The following is a 17,347-nucleotide window of genomic DNA, read 5'->3' on the forward strand; positions in this document are numbered from 1 at the left end:
ACACAGGGACTATTTCCTTGAGCCTTACCAGCTCTTCGGGCACTTGCCTTGATAACCCTAGAGTCAGCTGGGTGTGGGAGCACCTGCCTTTAATCCTAGCAGTGGGGAGGTAGACTAGGCAGATCTCTGTAAGTTTAAGGCCAGCCTGGTCTAGAGAGAGAGTTCTAGGATAGACAGAGCTACCCTGTCTTGAAACACAACAGCAGAAAGACAACTCTGGAGTCTACTATCATCTCAGACTCTGGAAACTTTGTGAGGATGGTGGCAAGACATTCTAATTTATTTCCAATTTTACTTGAAATAAATTGGTGGTATCTGCCTTGCACTGCCTGCTCTGCTCTTCTACACCCAGCAGGGTGTTCTCGGGCTCCTCGTGGCCATCAGCCAGGCACGATGCCGCTTTCCCTGGATTGCCCTTGTTAGCAAAGGCTTCCATTCTGCACCACCCATATTGTTGGCTATCGGTATCTCTTTCGTTTCCTTCCCTTTGGAGCAGTTTTTCTGGATTCTGCTGCCATTGGACACTGAAAGCACCGACTTTTCAGTGTGTCTTTTTTTTTTATTTATTTATTACATACCAATCTCAGTTCCCCCTCCCTCTTCTCCTCCCACTGCTTCCCTTCCCCCACCCACCTCCCACCTGCTCTTTAGAGAGGTTAAGATCTCCCCTGGCACAAGAAGGAGTGAGCTGAGAGGAGGCAAGTGAAGGTCCAGACCCTCTTATCTCTAACCTTGGTTTAGAAATGACAGCTAGACTTAAGGCCTTCCCAGTGTGATCTGAGGCTTACCAAGAGGCCCCAAATACCCCCAGACAGAATCTTTCAATCCATCTGTCACCTTGCCACTCTACCCTGCTGCATACATCAAAATTCCTGACTTGTTACCTAGTTTTGGAAATAAATGGGTAACAAAACATACCGCTCGGTTTATTGCTTCCACTGAAGTCTCTGTTATGATGCATAGTTATTGTCTGAAATTTGGGAGAGTTTAAAAAGAGAACTCTTTGATCATCTCCCATGCTATAATAGGTGTATAAGGTCAAGGAATAAATACCTAATGGAAGCCTGCCTTGGTCCATGTCTTGTTGGAAGACAGCGATTGGCCAGACACAATCACAAACGTGATAAAAGCAGCAATGAAAAGAGGCTTAGGAGGATCTTGATGATAGGGTAGCCTGGGGTAATCAAGAGACCTGAAGAAAAGCAGAAATCAGCTAGGTCAGTGTTAGCGGGTGAAGGGACAGGGGAGGTAGTGTGCTCTAGGTAGAGGGGAAAGTATTCTCAGGTTCCGCCTGTGGAGCATGATGGGAATAGAGAAAGGGTGCTCAGAAATGAGGGAAGGCACCTTGTCCCAGAGGATCAACAAGGACAAACCAGACTTCACCACAAGCACAGTAGAAACCAAGGAAGAGTTTGCAGCAGGCAGTCAGTGGGCTGTGCACTACACCAGCAAGGAAAACATTTCTGTGGGTCCAGTGGCAGATTCTGAGGGCCTTCACCAATCACTTTAAAATGGTTTGTTTTTTTTTTTTTGGTTGTTGTTGTTGTTATTTTTTTCCATGATATTTATTGAGCTCTACATTTTTCTCTGTTCCCTTCCCTGCCTCTCCCCTCCCCCCTTCAATTCTCCCCTAAGGTTCCCATGCTCCCAATTTACTCAGGAGATCTTGTCTTTTTATACTTTCTACTTCCTATGTAGATTAGATCTATGTAAGTCTCTCTTAGTGTCCTCATTGTTGTCTAAATTCTCTGGGATTGTGGTTTGTAAGCTGGCTTTCTTTGCTTTATGTTTAAAAACCACCTATGAGTGAGTACATGAGATAATTGTCTTTCTGTGTCTGGGTTACCTCACTCAAAATAATGTTTTCTAGTTCCATCCATTTTCCTGCAAAATTCAAGATGTCAGGGGGCTGGAGAGATGGCTCAGTGGTTAAGAGCATTGCCTGCTCTTCCAAAGGTCCTGAGTTCAATCCCCGGCAACCACATGGTGGCTCACAACCATCTGTAATGAGGTCTGGTGCCCTCTTGTGGCCTGCAGACATACACACAGACAGAATATTGTATGCATAATAAATAAATTAAAAAAAAATTCAAGATGTCATTATTATTTTCTGCTGTGTAGTAGTACTCCATTGTGTAAATGTACTGCATTTTCCTTATCCATTCTTTGATCGAGGGGCATTTAGGTTGTTCCCAGGTTCTGGCTATGACAAACAAAGCTGCTATGAACATAGTTGAGTACGTCCTTGTGGCACGATTGAGCATCCTTTGGATATACACCCAAAAGTGGTGTTACTGGGTCTTGAGAAAGGTTGTTTCCTAATTTTCTGAGAAATCGCCACACTGACATCCAAAGGGGTTGCACCAGCTTGCATTCCCACCAGCAATGCAGAAGTGTTGTTCCCTTTTTTCCACAACCTCTCCAGCATAAGTTGTCATCAGTGTTTTTGATTTTGGCCATTCTTACAGGTGTAAGATGGAATCTCAGAGTTGTTTTTATTTGCATTTCTCTGATGACTAAGGGTGGTGAACATTTCCTTAAGTGTCTTTCAGCCATTTTAGATTCCTCTGTTGAGAGTTCTCTGTTTATGTCTGTACTCCATTTTTTTTTATTGGATTATGTGTTCTTTTGGTATCCAATTTCTTGAGTTTTTTGTATAGTTTTGAGATCAGACCTCTGTCTGATGTGGGGTTAATGAAGATCTTTTCCCATTCTGTAGGCTATCATTCTGTCTTGCTGACCGTGTCCTTTGCTTTACAGAAGCTTTTCAGTTTCAGGAGGTCCTGTTTATTAATTGTTTCTCTCAGTGTCTATGTTGCTGGGGTTATATTTAGGAAGTGGTTCCCTGTGCCAAGGCGTTTACATGTACTTCCCACTTTCTCTTTTATAAGGTTCAATGTAAGGTTTTATGTTGAGGTCTTTGATCCATTTGCACTTGAGGTTTGTGCATGGTGATAGATATGGGTCTATTTTCATTTTTCTACATGTTGATATCCAGTTATGCCAGCACCACTTGTTAAATATGCTTTCATTTTTCCATTTGATATTTTTTGCTTCTTTATCAAAGATCAGGTGTTCGAAGATGTGTGGATTGATATCCGGGTCTTCTATTGGGCTCCATTGGTCCTCCTCTCTGTTCTTATGCCAGTACCAGGCTGTTTTCAGTACTGTAGCTCTGTAGTAGACTTTGAAGTCAGGGATTGTGATGCCTCCAGAAGTTATTTTATTGCCCAGGATTGTTTTGGCTATCCTGAGTTGTTTTTGTTTGTTTGTTTGTTTCCAAATGAAGTTGAGTACTGTTCTTTTGAGGTTTTTGAAGAATTTTGCTGGGATTTTGATGGGCATAAAATGTTTTATTCAGAGGAGAAAATGAACAGCCTGGGCTACTTGAGATACAGCTTCCCCCACCCCACCCCACCCCCCCAAAAAGGAAGAAAGTTTTCATGAGCCCTTGACAGGAAGACCATATGTTGAGTCAGGGTTAGGAGCCTCTGAAGTGGGAAGGTGTGTGGAGGAAGCTGAGTGGGAAGGCTACATGGAAATAAGAGAGGGTTGCATCCTTTCCCCTGGGCCAACCTAATCCTCATCTTCAACAAAGATCAGAATTGCTGACTGGGAAGACAAATGGAGCTTACCTCTCACGGGCAGACTCTGCAAGGCCCTTACCCAAACACCCAGCTATCTCTGCAACCCATGAAAACTACTCAACTGGTGTCTGCAAAGAAGCCAGCCAGCAGAAAGGCTAAAGAATAGCCAAGAGAACTCAGGTTCGCTAGGCAGTGGTGGTACACGCCTTTAATCCCAGCACTTGGAAGGCAGAGGCAGGCGGATCTCTGTGAGTTTGAGACCAGCCTGGTCTATAGAGTGAGTTCCAGGACAGCAAAGGCTACACAGGGAAACCCTGTCTGGAAAAACCAAACCAAACAAAACAAAACAGACTTGGGTTCAATTCCCAGCACCTACGTGGTACCCGTATTGCCTGTTAATCCAGTCCCAGGGGATGGGAGGCTCTCCTCTGGTCTCCACGGTTATCAGGAACTCACATGGTACACAGGTATACATACGGAAAACACACTAAAATACATTAAGTATATAAATAAACACATTTTTGAAAGAAAGGAAAAAATGTGTCTTTTCGGGATTATAGAACAGAAAACCAGACCACCAAAACACCCCTGCCTTCCGAGTCTCAGACTGACCTGTAAGTAGCCCTGGATCCTAAAGCCTATAGTTGGGAGCCTGCGCACTGTGCTACCTCACCCCGCACATGGCACCACTTCACCTGGCAGCCAGTTCTTGGCTCCTTTGCTCCAGTCTAAGGGGACTCAGGAGAATTCCCTCTTTTGCACATTTTATGTCCAGTCATTTCACCACCTTGCCATTCCTTCAACTCCAAAAGTGCTGGCTCAGAAGAGGGTAGAGTGGACTGAGCAGACACCCGAGTCCACACAGAATGTTGGACCTCTGCCCAGAGAACAGATTCTCCAGGGCTCTTATTCAGTGTGTTCATCTAATAAGATGTCAGAGATCAGCTGACAGCAGGGAATAAGGAAGGAACAGCAAGGATGTTTTCAGTGGACTTTGGCAACTGGGAGAATTTTTTTTTTATTTATTTATTAAAGATTACTGTCTCATCCCCACCACTGCCTCCCATTTCCCTCCCCCTCCCCCAATCAAGTCCCCCTCCCTCGTCAGCCCAAAGAGCAATCAGGGTTCCCCGCCCTGTGGGAAGTCCAAGGACCACTCACCTCCATCCAGGTCTAGTAAGGTGAGCATCCAAACTGCCTAGGCTCCCACAAAGCCAGTACGTGCAGTAGGATCAGAAACCCATTGCCATTGTTCTTGAGTTCTCAGTAGTCCTCATTGTCCGCTATGAAAGGAGACAGAGACAAAGACCCACATTGGAGCATTGGACTGAAATCTCAAGGTCCAAATCAGGAGCAGAAGGAGAGAAAGCACGAGCAAGGAACTCAGGACCGCGAGGGGTGCACCCACACACTGAGACAATGGGGATGTTCTATCGGGAACTCACCAAGGCCAGCTGGCCTGGGTCTGAAAAAGCCTGGGATAAAACCGGTCTCGCTGAACATAGCGGACAATGGGGAGCATTGTTTTGTGTAACTGTGAATTCTACAAAGATCCATTTGTAGTGGACAGATGCGATAGTAAGGATTAAGAGATTTAAACCTGTGGTGGCGCGTGCCTTTAATCCCAGCACTCAGAAGGCAGATCTCTGTGAGTTCAAGGCCAGCCTTGTCTACTAAGGGAGTTCCAGGGCAGCTAGGGCTACTTAGAGAAACCCTGTCTCAAAACAACAGCAACAACAAACAAAAACTGAAGGGGTTACTTATATTGTTCTATTATTAAATAAAACTTGGGGGTCAGATATTGGAGTAGGAACCTGATAGATCCAAAGAGCCAGGGAGGAACAATCAGCTGACTCTGCCTCTCTACACTCCCAGAAAAGGCCTGCAAATCTTTCTGAACCGGTCCCTATTCCTTCCTATGTCTCTCTATCCTAATCTGGGTCGGTCAAAAACTCTATGGTTAATTCTAGCCAGCTGAATGTTAACTCTGCCCTCTGATTCAACGTTTTAACTTTATTGGCAGTCTTGGGAGTGTCAGCATGATATCAAAATATCCCACAACAAAAAATAGGTCCCACCTTCCTGGTTTGTGTCCTAGGTGTTTCCTCCTATGAGGGGAGCTCTAAGCACACGCGACAATCCTGAGAGTCAAAGGCTTGGCTGATAACAAGCACCAGGTACAGCATCGGCATCTTCTGCATTTCCGTGTTTTGATAGCTCTGTTCGAGTTATTCATAGGAACATGTGTTAATTCATATGAAATAGCTTCCTAAATGGAATTTTGACCTTTTTTGTTTGTTTGTTTGTTTGTTTTTCAAGACAAGGTTTCTCTGTAGCTTTGTAGCCTGTGCCTGGAACTTGCTCTGTAGACCAGGCTGGTCTCGAACTCACAGAGATCTACCTGCCTCTGTCTCCTGAGTGCTGGGATTAAAGGTGTGCGCCACCACTGCCTAGCAATATACTGCCAGTCTTAATGCATATCCAATAGATTCTTGTCTCTGCTTTATAACCTTTAGTCACAGTGTTCGTCTATTGGATTAAATGTTACATGCCACAAAATCAAGTTATGAGTAATAAATATCAATCTCCATTTCATTCTTTCATTCAACCAACATGTGTTAGAAACCATTTACAAGGTGAGGAGGCCCATACTGTGTATGGAGAACATATCAGGGAACAGAACAGACCTGACTCTCCCCACTCCCCGCTTCTTGGCTCTGACATTTTAGTGGAATTTACTTTCATTTCACCAAAAATCTAAAATAAGCAATTTCAAGAATCAAGTCCACTTTTTGGTGGGGAGGGTGAGGCATGGTAGAAGTATCACAGCCATGTCCAGCTGTGGCCCAAGAGTGTCCCAGCCATGTCCAGCTGTGGCCCAGCATGGAGACAGACCTAATGGATGCACAGCCAGCAGATACTGTGGTCCTCTGTCTGCATCCTCCTTCCTCCTGTCTAGTTTAGTCTTCCTCTACTGTTATACAACGTTGTTACATTTCACATGTCCAGATCCCCGTCTGGACCAAAGATTCGGATATATCCTATGATATACGACAGGCACTTGCTTAACTAAGGTAAATTTACATACAATGAAATTACGGAATGTGAGTATTTTTTTTTAAGTAAGGAAATGTGTAGGAGCCATCCATAACGCAGGTACCATCCGCAGCTACAGTGCAGGACAGAATTCCATGTTGTGTTCAGAGCAATGATCCCGAGACACTGCAGGATGCTGAATCGGTGAGAGGAGATTTAATTATGTTCATTAGGATACTTATTAAAGCAAGGAAATGGACTGGGGCAGTTTAGAGAGATTTCAGACAGAAAGTGTCTCCTCATTAACCCATAGTTAATCAGAAACCCAATTAACCAGCGTGCTCTCTCCAGGATTTCACTCCTCCCAGACTTACTTATTCTTCTTTACAGCCGTGACCGAATCACTGATCCAGACCCCATCAGCTCACATTTATACCGCGGAAATCAATGGATTCTTTCATTCTCCGGCAGGACAAAATGCTTTCCGAGACAAAGGGGAACCTCCAAGAGACAAGTGTTCTGCCGAGTAACAGACAGGGATGAAATGGGGAAACCGCAGTTTTTCCTCAAACATTCTGCGTTCTCTGGAATACATGTAGAATTGGAAAGCCCACAAAAGTGAGAGATGAAGCTGGCATTATGGCATATGCGTATAATCATAGCTCTTGGGAGTCTGAGGCAGGGGGATGGACCTTTTGAGGAAAGGCTGGTCTACACAGGGAGATCCTGTCACAAAACAAACAGGGACAAAAGAAGGCCACACTAAGTTATGGTTTTCTTTCACAGATGCCCTTTGGCCCACGTATTCCCTAAATCAGTGGGCAAGTCATTTCTTTGGCCGCGATGCACTCTTGGAAGTTCCATTCTGTGAAAAACGCCAGGCCCACCATCTTCCTCCGTGCCACTTTAGGCTAGACCCTCCCCCATCTTCCCACCTCACCCACATCCTTTTCTTGCTTTAGAGTCACAGTTCTCACTTCCCCTTTCCCCTGAGTTCCCTTTGTTTCTCACTCTTCTGAAGAACTTTCCCTCGGGGCATGGTGGTGAGCCTTTTATTCCAGTACTATGGAGGCAGAGATAGGCGGGTCTCTGTGAGTCTGAAGCCAGACTGAGCTCCAGGCTAGCCACAGTTATATGACTAGACCCCGTCTCCAAAAACCTAGAAAAAGAGAACAACAACAAAATCCCCTAAACAAACAAACTGGGGCTGGAAAGGTGGCTCAGCGGTTGCAAGTATGTATAGCTCATGCAGAGGACCAGACATTGGTTTTAAGTATCCATGTCAGCTCCGGGTATCCAATGCCTCTGGTCTCCATGGGCACCTACACTCATGGCACATGCATCCGCACCTACACGAATATGTAATTAAAACAAAATAAATAAGAAAAAAATGTCAAAATAATTCCTGAGAAAAACAAGGGGCTCGGAATGTAGTTCAGTAACGCGTTCATACACACACACACACACACACACACACACACACACACACTGGAAATGAATATCTTCACTAGTGAGAATGCAGGCTAGTAGTGACATTACAGAAGACTAGAAGGACCGAGAGACCTGGCAATACTATGACTGGGTATCTATTTAAAGTAGATGAAATCAGCATGTCAGAAACACCTGCCCTTCTGTATTTACGGCAGCCCTAACTCACCGTGTACAGGATGCAGAGTCAACCCAGATGGATATCGGAGGACCACTGACCAAGGAATCCAAGGTGTGCTCTTCAGCCATAAACGCCATTCAGCCATCAAAGGAAGAAAATCCTGACTTTTTTTTTTTTTTTTTTTTTTTTTTTTTTGGTTTTTCAAGACAGGGTTTCTCTGTGGTTTTGGAGCCTGTCCTGGAACTAGCTCTTGTAGACCAGGCTGGTCTCGAACTCACAGAGATCCGCCTGCCTCTGCCTCCCGAGTGCTGGCTGGGATTAAAGGCGTGCGCCACCACCGCCCAGCTAAACCTGACATTTTTAATATCATGGCTGGACTTGGGGATCTTTAGGTTAAGTAAAATATGGCAGACTCAAAAAGACCAACACTGTGATTTCACTTGTATGTAGACTATAAGAAGAGTTGAACCTATCTTGAGAGTTGAGAATAGTCGTGACTTGAGGCTGGGAAGAGCAGGGAGGAATAGTGGAAAGGGAGATATTGGTCAATGGGTTTAATGTGACAAACAGATAGCAATACGTTTGGATGTCCTATGGCTCACTAAGATGGAAAAACGTAAGATTATATATGTCTCAAAACAAGTAGGAGCGAGGACTTTCAAAGTACTCAACATAAAGAAATAATAACAGTTGATTGGGCAGGCATGATGGCTTAGCAGGTAAAGGCACTGCCACCAAATCTGATGGCCTGAGTTGACGTAGAAGAAACAAGCTGACTGTGGAAAGAAGTCCCCTGCCACATGTGACTGGTGGCACACATTCACATGAACATACATAAATAAATGTAACTTACAATTTAAAAAAAAACTTGAGGGGGCTGGAGAGATGGCTCAGTGGTTAAGAGCACTGGCTGCTCTTCCAGAGGTCCTGAGTTCAATTCCCAGCAACCACATGGTGGCTCACAACCATCTGTACTGAGATCTGGCGCCCTTCTCTGGTGTGCGGGCATACATGGGGGCAGAATGTTGTATACATAATAAATAAATAAATCTAAAAAAAATATTTGAAAGTAGCGGTTCTGCTAATTATCCTGATAGAATCAGTGCACAGTTAACCATAACATCACACTGTACCCCATAAATATGTATAATCACTATATCAGTAAAGGTAAATTGTGCTTAAAAAGAAAAGAGAAAGCAATCTGGTAGCTAGGTGGACTTACATTAGTGATACTATTTCTAGCTGTATTAGTTTAGTTACTTCTCTCAGTGTGGCACTATTAGAGCTATGCCCACATAAACGTCAGAACTTTTGAATGTCTGTGTGAGATGGGGAGGCAGAGAGTGAGGCAGACAGAGGCAGGGTCACTGTGCTAGAAATTAAGGCAAAACAGTGACACAGCCCTGCTCCACCAACACAAACCCATGCTTGAGTCATCAGGCCAAAATGCCACCAGACACGAACTAACGCCTGACTCATGCGCAGCACAAACTAACTGTTCCCGAGACAAGCCTGGCGGTAGGTGCACACGTCCACGTGTTCTTTGTTGTTTGTTATTTATTTTATCTGTGTTCGGCCTACCTGTGTGGATGTGAACCACGTGTTTGCCTGGTCAGACTCCGTAGGATTGGAGTTTCGGACCGTTATGCGCTGCCATGAGATTCTGGGAATCGGACCGAGTCCTCTACGAGAGCAGCAAATGCTGTTAAGCGCTGAGCCACTCTCCAGCTTCCAGGAATTGTTTTTAAAGTCGCACAGAAGGTGGGTGAAGCCCATGCTTTTACTCTAACCCGGGGAAGGTTACAGACATTGGTTTTGTCAAGCTTCTCCTCTTCGTCTGACGTTTTCTAGTTTCAGAACGTGGTGGTTTTGGTTTCTGATCTGGCACAGCGGGTGCACCCACGCGGTGGGGTGGGATGGGGGGAAATCATCTACCCAGAGGGCCCACTAGAAGGACGTAGGGGCTTGCTGCCCCCTGCAGGACATCGGTCACCTGCAGCCCCCTGGCCATATTACAGCACAGTCCTGCGACGCGCGTTGTTTTGTTTGTTTGTTTTTATTTCCACTGTGCAGGGCTGCCAAGTCACTGTCCTGCCAGCGAAGGGCAAGGAAAACTTCGTGACTGCGGAATTAGGCATAAAAGGAGATGCCAGAGAGATAGGAGAAGAGGAGGAAGAAAGGCAGTGAATTTTCTGCCTGCGGGTCTTCCTTAGGCTCCCCTACCTGACTTTTTTTTTTTTTTTTTTTTTTTTTTTTTTTTTTTTGGATTTTTCGAGACAGGGTTTCTCCGTAGTTTTTGGTTCCTGTCCTGGAACCACCTGACTCTTTTAATAATGAAAGCTCCTCCTACTTCTGGGATGCTTCCAGAAATTCCCAAACCTGGCTCCCCACACAATTGCCAGGGAAGCTGTCTTACAGACACCCAGATTGCATCCTAACGAACTCTAGTTCCTAAATCTGGGGAGACACCTAGACACCTCTCCTTAAAATCTCTCCGGATGATCTTGATGTGTGGTTTATAAAGAAACGCGAGAACAGAGGCCATTTTAAGGGGCTTGGGCCTGTGGGACTCTGAACACAGCTTTCCTTTCTCAGCTCAGTCACAACCAACAGCATTGCCCACGCGCAGGTGCTCTTCAGCAGACAGGCGCACAGCTGTGGAGGATGCCCACCCACCATATCCCTAGGGATCTGCTTGCTGAGTATAACCTGTTCAGTTTCCTGCGGCCCATTTAGTGCAGTGACCCGGGGCGGGGACCCACCATGTCCCTGATTACAAGAAACAGCCGGCGCCGACCCCCCTCTGTGTACGGGGCTTCCTAGTGAGGGAAACAGGACAGGGCCTGGCTGCCCTCAGCATCATCCAGACCTGGCTTTGAGTCCTGACTTAACAGTTGGTTACCTGTGGATGATTTTAAATGTCTCCTAACATTTCCTAATCCTGACTGCAACAGGAGACAGTCACCTGCCTCAGAGACTGCAGTAAGTCTCAAATGTGATCCCGGCTGTCCTGAGGACCCTGACTGCCTGTGCTGTCCAGTGCTAGCTCTTCCCAGCAGTGGGACGGCCTTACTGCTCTTCAATGTCCCCACCCTTGTGAAATGAACCCACTATGCAGGGGTTTTGTTGTCTCTGCTTTGAGGATAGTTGTTAGTTTCAGAACCAACATCCTGTGAGGAAAAGCAAAAAAGTATCCAAGAATCAAGACAGGTGAGTAATATCAGTTTGTCCATCCATCCTTCTTCCTGTAGAATATCAGCTTACTTGCATAGAGAGGCTTTCAAATACCAGGTGTTCAGCAGAACATGCATCAAAGTGCTGTTTCCTGAAGGAGTCTGCAAGTTTCTCCTGGTGCGGAGCCAGGCATCCATTGTAGAAAGAGGGAGCTGCTTGTTCATCCCGGCCACCCAGAACCGAAATAACTACACAGAAACTGTATTAATTAAATTACTGCTCGGGCCCATTAGCTCTAGCTTCTTCTTGGCTCTTATATTAATTTAATCCATTTCTATTAATCTGTATATCACTACGTGGCAGTGACTTACTGGCAAATATTCAGCATGTCTGACTCTGGCAGCTCCATGGCTTTTCCGACTCCATCTTTTATCCTCCCAGCATTCAGTTCTATCTTCCCCGCCTACCTAAGTTCTGCCCTATCAACAGGCCAAGGCAGTTTCTTTATTCTATAACCAAGAAAAGCAACACACAGACAGAAGGACCTCCCACACCAATCCACAATTTAACAACCGCTCAGATCACAGTTGGAGAAATGCCACGTTAAGATTTTCCTAGTCCTTAGCTGGGTGGTGGTGGCACAGGCCTTTAATCCCAGCACTCAGGAGGCAGAGGCAGGCAGATTTCTGAGTTTGAAGCCAACCTGGTCTACAAAGCAAGCTCCAGAACAGTCAGGGTACCCAGAGAAACCCTGTCTCAAAAAACTAAGAAAACAAAACAAAACAAAGAATACAGTTAATGATGGAACCAGCGAGACAGTTCAGCTGGGTAAAAACACTTGCTCTGCAAGCCTGATGACCTGAGTTTGACCCCCGGATCTCACAATGGAAGGCAAGACCCAACTCCCGAAAGTTGTCTTCTGATCTCCACTGGCACACAGCGGCCTGCACTCACACATGCTGCACATACACACGATACAGTGTTGTTATTTTTAAAGAACATAGCTAATTTTAAATATTCAATCAGTGAAATAACCCTACTAGAAGTCTCACTGCACTCACAGAAGGACCAGAAAAACCAAAGCGGGAGGAGCCTACCTTGGAATAAAAAGTACCAGTTCTACACCAATGACTCCAGGGGGAGAGAACCAGATGAAATCCCAGGCAAGGAATCATATATATGACCATTCTTATATGTATATATATATATATTTTTCTTTTAAGACAGTTTCTCTGTGAGGCTCTGGTTGCCTAGACTTCTCTCTGTAGATCAGGCTGAACTCAGACTCAGAGATCTGGCTGCCTCTGCCTCCCAAGTGCTGGGATTAAAGGCATGCACTACTACACCTGGCTCATACAAATATTTAATGAAACCAAAGAGTATACAAATAGACCCTAAATGAATTAAAACAGGGCTCAATGAAATAAGTAAATAAACTCAGGGTTTGAAATGGGAATCAATAAAGATAGAAATACTGAAAGATTTAAAATTTTAGAAAGAAACTCAGTAACTCAAAAGCAAAACAAGCTGGGTGGTGGTGGTATATGCCTTTAATCCCACACTCAGGAGGCAGAGGCAGGTGGATCTCTAATAGTGAAAGGCCCACTAAACCCCTGTCTCAAAAAAGACAAACAAGCAATACCTTAATAGAAAGCTTTGCTGATAGAATGGACCAAGTGGAATATGGACTCTCACACATGGAATTCAGACACTGACAAACACAAAATGATAAGAAAATATGAAAAAAATAAGCCAGTTGTTTAAGATGCCATTGAAACAATCCAACTTATTAATCATGGGGATAAAACAAGGAGATCCTCAGGTTAAGGGTGTGAACAGCAGGGGCTGTGGTCCTCCAGTACAGCAGCGAGAGGCTGTGCAGGTGCCTCTGGCAAGCATGCGTCCCCAGCCAGCATAAGCCTGCCTGTCAGTCACAGCAGGGAGGGCAGGGCTGGGCACATCCTCTCTCTGCTCTCATTCTCCTGGATGGGTGGCATGGTAAGTCACGTGGCTCTGCACGACTATGATGCTGGTAAGTCAAAACAGGACCAGAACAGGGGTGGTTGCTGCAGAGATGCCTCAGCAGTTAACAGTGATTACAGGTTTCGTCTATGACCATCGTGGTGGGAAGATGGAGGCATTCAGGCAGACATGATGCTGGAGACGGGGCTGAGAGTTCTGCATCCGGATCGGCAGGCAGCAGGAAGTGAACTACTGTGAGCCACCAGGACTGGTTTTGAGCATCTGAGACCTCAAACTCCATTCCCCACAGTGACACACTTCTTCCCACAAAGCCACACCTACTCCAACAAGGCCACACCTCCTAGTAGAGCCACTCTCTCTATGGGCCAAGCATCCAAACACATGAGTCTATGGGGGACATTCCTATTCAAACCACCCTAACTACTATGACTAAGACACGAAAAGAAGAAAAGGAAGAGTCTCCTGACCTGTCTGAGAGATCTAGATCTCCTAAGTAGAAGACCCTAGGGGAACAGTGGATGGATCTGCTTGCACAAGGAGAAATTCAGAACACAAATTAATAAAAAGCCAAATATTATTCAGATGTAGGTTTGAGTTTAACTCTGCTTGACAATGGCTGGTTATTAAAGGGAACAGACATGATTGGCTGGGGCAGACTGAAATGAGAAATACATTACTAAAGACTCCTCGGATTTAGTTCCATCTGGTAAGGAAACCAGTCCTAGAGCACCAAAGCCTGTGGATTTAGCAACCCAGACTGGTCCATTGGCTTTTTTCAGGGTGCTTCCTAGGGCTTCTGGGTATGCCCTTCGGGTTAACTACATCACTGTGATGACACCAAGGGAGGAAAGGAGATCTTTGGCTCACAGACTTTCAGACTGTCGAGGCAGCGGCATCGCGGTGGAGGTGGCCACTTCAGGGTGGTGGGAACATGAGCCTGTAGGGGTGCGTTTCAGATTCAAATTATAGCTCACTTCCTTGTTTTGAAAAAAATCAAAGCTGGGTTTGCCTGCCCCAGTACACAGAGAGCATGAATGTTTTCAATTCTAGACCACAGAGGTCAGTGGCTAGATCAGAGAGCAAAACAAAGCTCTCTGCCTGCACAGTGATTGGGAAGAAGCTGCCACAATGCCGGACTTCTGGGGCAGCAGCCCGGACTGGCCCTCAGTGACCTTTACTTGGGGTCAGGGAGAGAGCAGCTGCCCAGTCCCTAACATCCTCATTTACATGCCAAGTGTGGAAGGCTTTTGTGCCCTCCGCTTTCTCGGCAGCACTTGCTGCGGGCAGTACACAAAGAAGGACGGAAAGGGGATGAAGGACCGCGTGGCTCTGTAAGAGTCCCTGGAGTACAGACAGCATGTCCCTGGCAGGGGACAAGATTATTTCTTGCAGACTTCAGATTTTCTTGGGACAGGTTCTGCCTGAGTGTGTCTTTGTGCAGCTGCCCCGGGGCTGGTTCCTGGGCCTTTGCCAAGAGTTATTTGACCAAGGTTAGATTTATGCCAGTGGAGAATTTTGTTATGTGGTTAACATAAGGACTATCTTTAAAACGGACACACCTCTTTTTCTTTGTTGCTTGCAGTGCTGAGGTTTGAACCAGGCCCTCATGAATGACAGAAAAACACTCCACCACTGAGCTGCATCTCTGGACTCTTAAATTTTTTATTTTTTAATTTTAAGGAAGATCTAGCTCGCTAGTTGGCCATCTTCTGTATGTATGTATGAATATGTGGGTGGGGGCAGAGTGCCTGTGTTTGTGTGTGCACGTAGAAGCCAGAAGAGGACATCGGCTCTTCTCCTCAATTGCTCTGTGTGTTCCTTTGCAGGCAGTCTCTCCCTAACCTCAGGATAGCTTCTTTTTGGCTAGGCTGGAAGCCAAGAAGCCCCAGTGATCTTCCTGCCTCTCTTCCCCGTAGAGTCGGGTTAGAGGTTTGTACAGGACCCCCATCCTGTCCCGTGAGTGCTGGGATCCGGAATCCTGTCCAGATTATTGTAGAGTGTTCTTAACCACTACGGCATCTCTCCAGCCACCACCCTTACTCTATTCTGCCTGTCCATATACATTTATGCTATTGAAATCCACAGGGCTCATGGTGACCTCAGTCAGCCACAAAACTCACTTGTCTCAACAAACAAAAACTATATGAGACAATTCATGTTAAAATGGCTTCAGAATTATTGACAGGGTTGAACTCCCTCTGATGAAAGAGTCAGACAAGGCTCCCCATTTCCAAGTTTTCCTTTGGAACTCATCTTTGGCTCCAGTCTCCACTGCGGTGGGTCTCCACTGCAATCGCTGCGGTGGGTCTCCACCAGTCTCCGCTGCAGTGGGTCTCCACCAGTCTCCGCTGCAGTGGGTCTCCACCAGTCTCCACTGCGGTGGGTCTCCACCAGTCTCCGCTACGGTGGGTCTCCACCAGTCTCCGCGACGGTGGGTCTCCACCAGTCTCCGCGACGGTGGGTCTCCTTTCCTACAAGTCTCCCAGTATCCTACTTCTCCCATGAGTTCACACTAGTTGATTTTGTTACCAGGGTTATTGAGGGTTAAAGCGCTGACCCCAACAGCCCCAAATATATTTGCGTACACACACACACACACACACACACACACACACACACATATGAAACAAGCAAAATCCCAGGCAGGCTAGCTGGAAATTTCAGCAGCTGCCCAGAGGAGAATGGGGGAGGGGAAATCTTGTTGTCTGAGGGCAGCCGTATGGTGGCAGGCAGCTTCACGGAGGAGAAGGGGCTTTACAGAAAGAATAATGAAGCCCAGAGTACCGGGAAAAGAATACTAAGGTTCTGACAGCATCGGAAAGGAGACAGGAAAAAGAAAAAGGGGAAGTTACACCTTTATGCATCAGAGGGACAGGCAGACTCAGGCAAACCTTACAGCAGTGCACAGATCATTCTAGGACGTGGGAACTCTGGGAAAGGTGCACTGTCTCAATAAAGGGATAAATATTCTACCTCTCTCTTAGCAGCACTTAAGGTGAGCCTGCCTACCTAAAGACTTCCACCTTCCTAATGTCAGGTCATGGACCCACCCAACTGAGTTAACTCTGAAGGGATGAGACAATGACATGTCCCTACTCAGAAGAAAATTCCGCTTTTCACTCTAAGAGTGAGCAGGTGTGGCAGGCAAAGTCACCCACCTTCAGTGACAATCTGAGTTCAATCCCCAGGCCCTGTGTGGTAGAAGGAGAGAACCAACCCCTGTAGGTTGTCCTCTGACCTCCACAATATCCTGTAGCACACGCACACTCTCCCCAAAGAAATAAATGCAAATTTGAAAGGAGAAAGAAGAACAAGATTCAGACATTGTGGCTACATTGGGAAGGACAAAGAAATCCAGCGGCTCCTCCTGCCTGTCCTCTCAGAGTCCCAACACCAGGGCAGTGCTTAAGTAAGACCAGAAACACACATGAAGACGGCCAGGCTAAAGCACGGCCATGCCCCTCAGTGGCCTCATGGTCTCATTTAGTGCCTCCTATGAGGTGATCTGACCAGTTGCTGGCACGGTGTGACTTCTCTTTCTGGGAAAAATGTTTTCCCTGTCTGGAGCCAGGCTTCAGCTTTCTCCTTCTTCCGGCAGATTCCTGGGAGAAGTCCGGGTTCCCTAGGGTGCCTGTTTCCACAGTCCCGAGAGCAGAGGTGACTTGAGTATCTCTCTAGGGCAGTGGCTCTGGACCTTCCTAACGCAGTAACCCTTTAATACAGTTCCTCATGTTGTGGTGACTCCCAACCATAAAATTATTTTTGTTATTACTTCATAACTGTAATTTTGCTACTGTTGTGAATCATAATGTACATCTCTGTGTTTTCTGATGGTCTTAGGAGACCCCTGTGAAAGGGTCTGCCGGCCCTCCCCCCATGGGGGTCGCGACCCACAGGTTGAGAACAGCTGCTTTCGCCTCTCTGCATTCCTCCCAGGCAAGCTGCTGTTGCACCTTCA

The 17,347-nt window shown here is 46.1% G+C and overlaps 1 long non-coding RNA gene across 1 annotated transcript; it reads left to right on the forward strand.

Moving 5' to 3' along the window:
- Positions 1-9,574: 9,574 nt before the first annotated feature.
- On the forward strand, positions 9,575-13,930 carry LOC126503841 (uncharacterized). The gene is made up of 3 exons (XR_007592415.1): positions 9,575-9,750; positions 9,849-9,993; positions 10,306-13,930. It is a non-coding gene; the product is annotated as an uncharacterized lncRNA (long non-coding RNA).
- Positions 13,931-17,347: the final 3,417 nt, after the last annotated feature.

This window comes from Alexandromys fortis, unplaced genomic scaffold (assembly GCF_014885135.2).
Source record: "Alexandromys fortis isolate MF-2015 unplaced genomic scaffold, M_Fortis_MF-2015_v1.1 scaffold_16, whole genome shotgun sequence".
Lineage (NCBI taxonomy): Eukaryota > Metazoa > Chordata > Mammalia > Rodentia > Cricetidae > Alexandromys > Alexandromys fortis.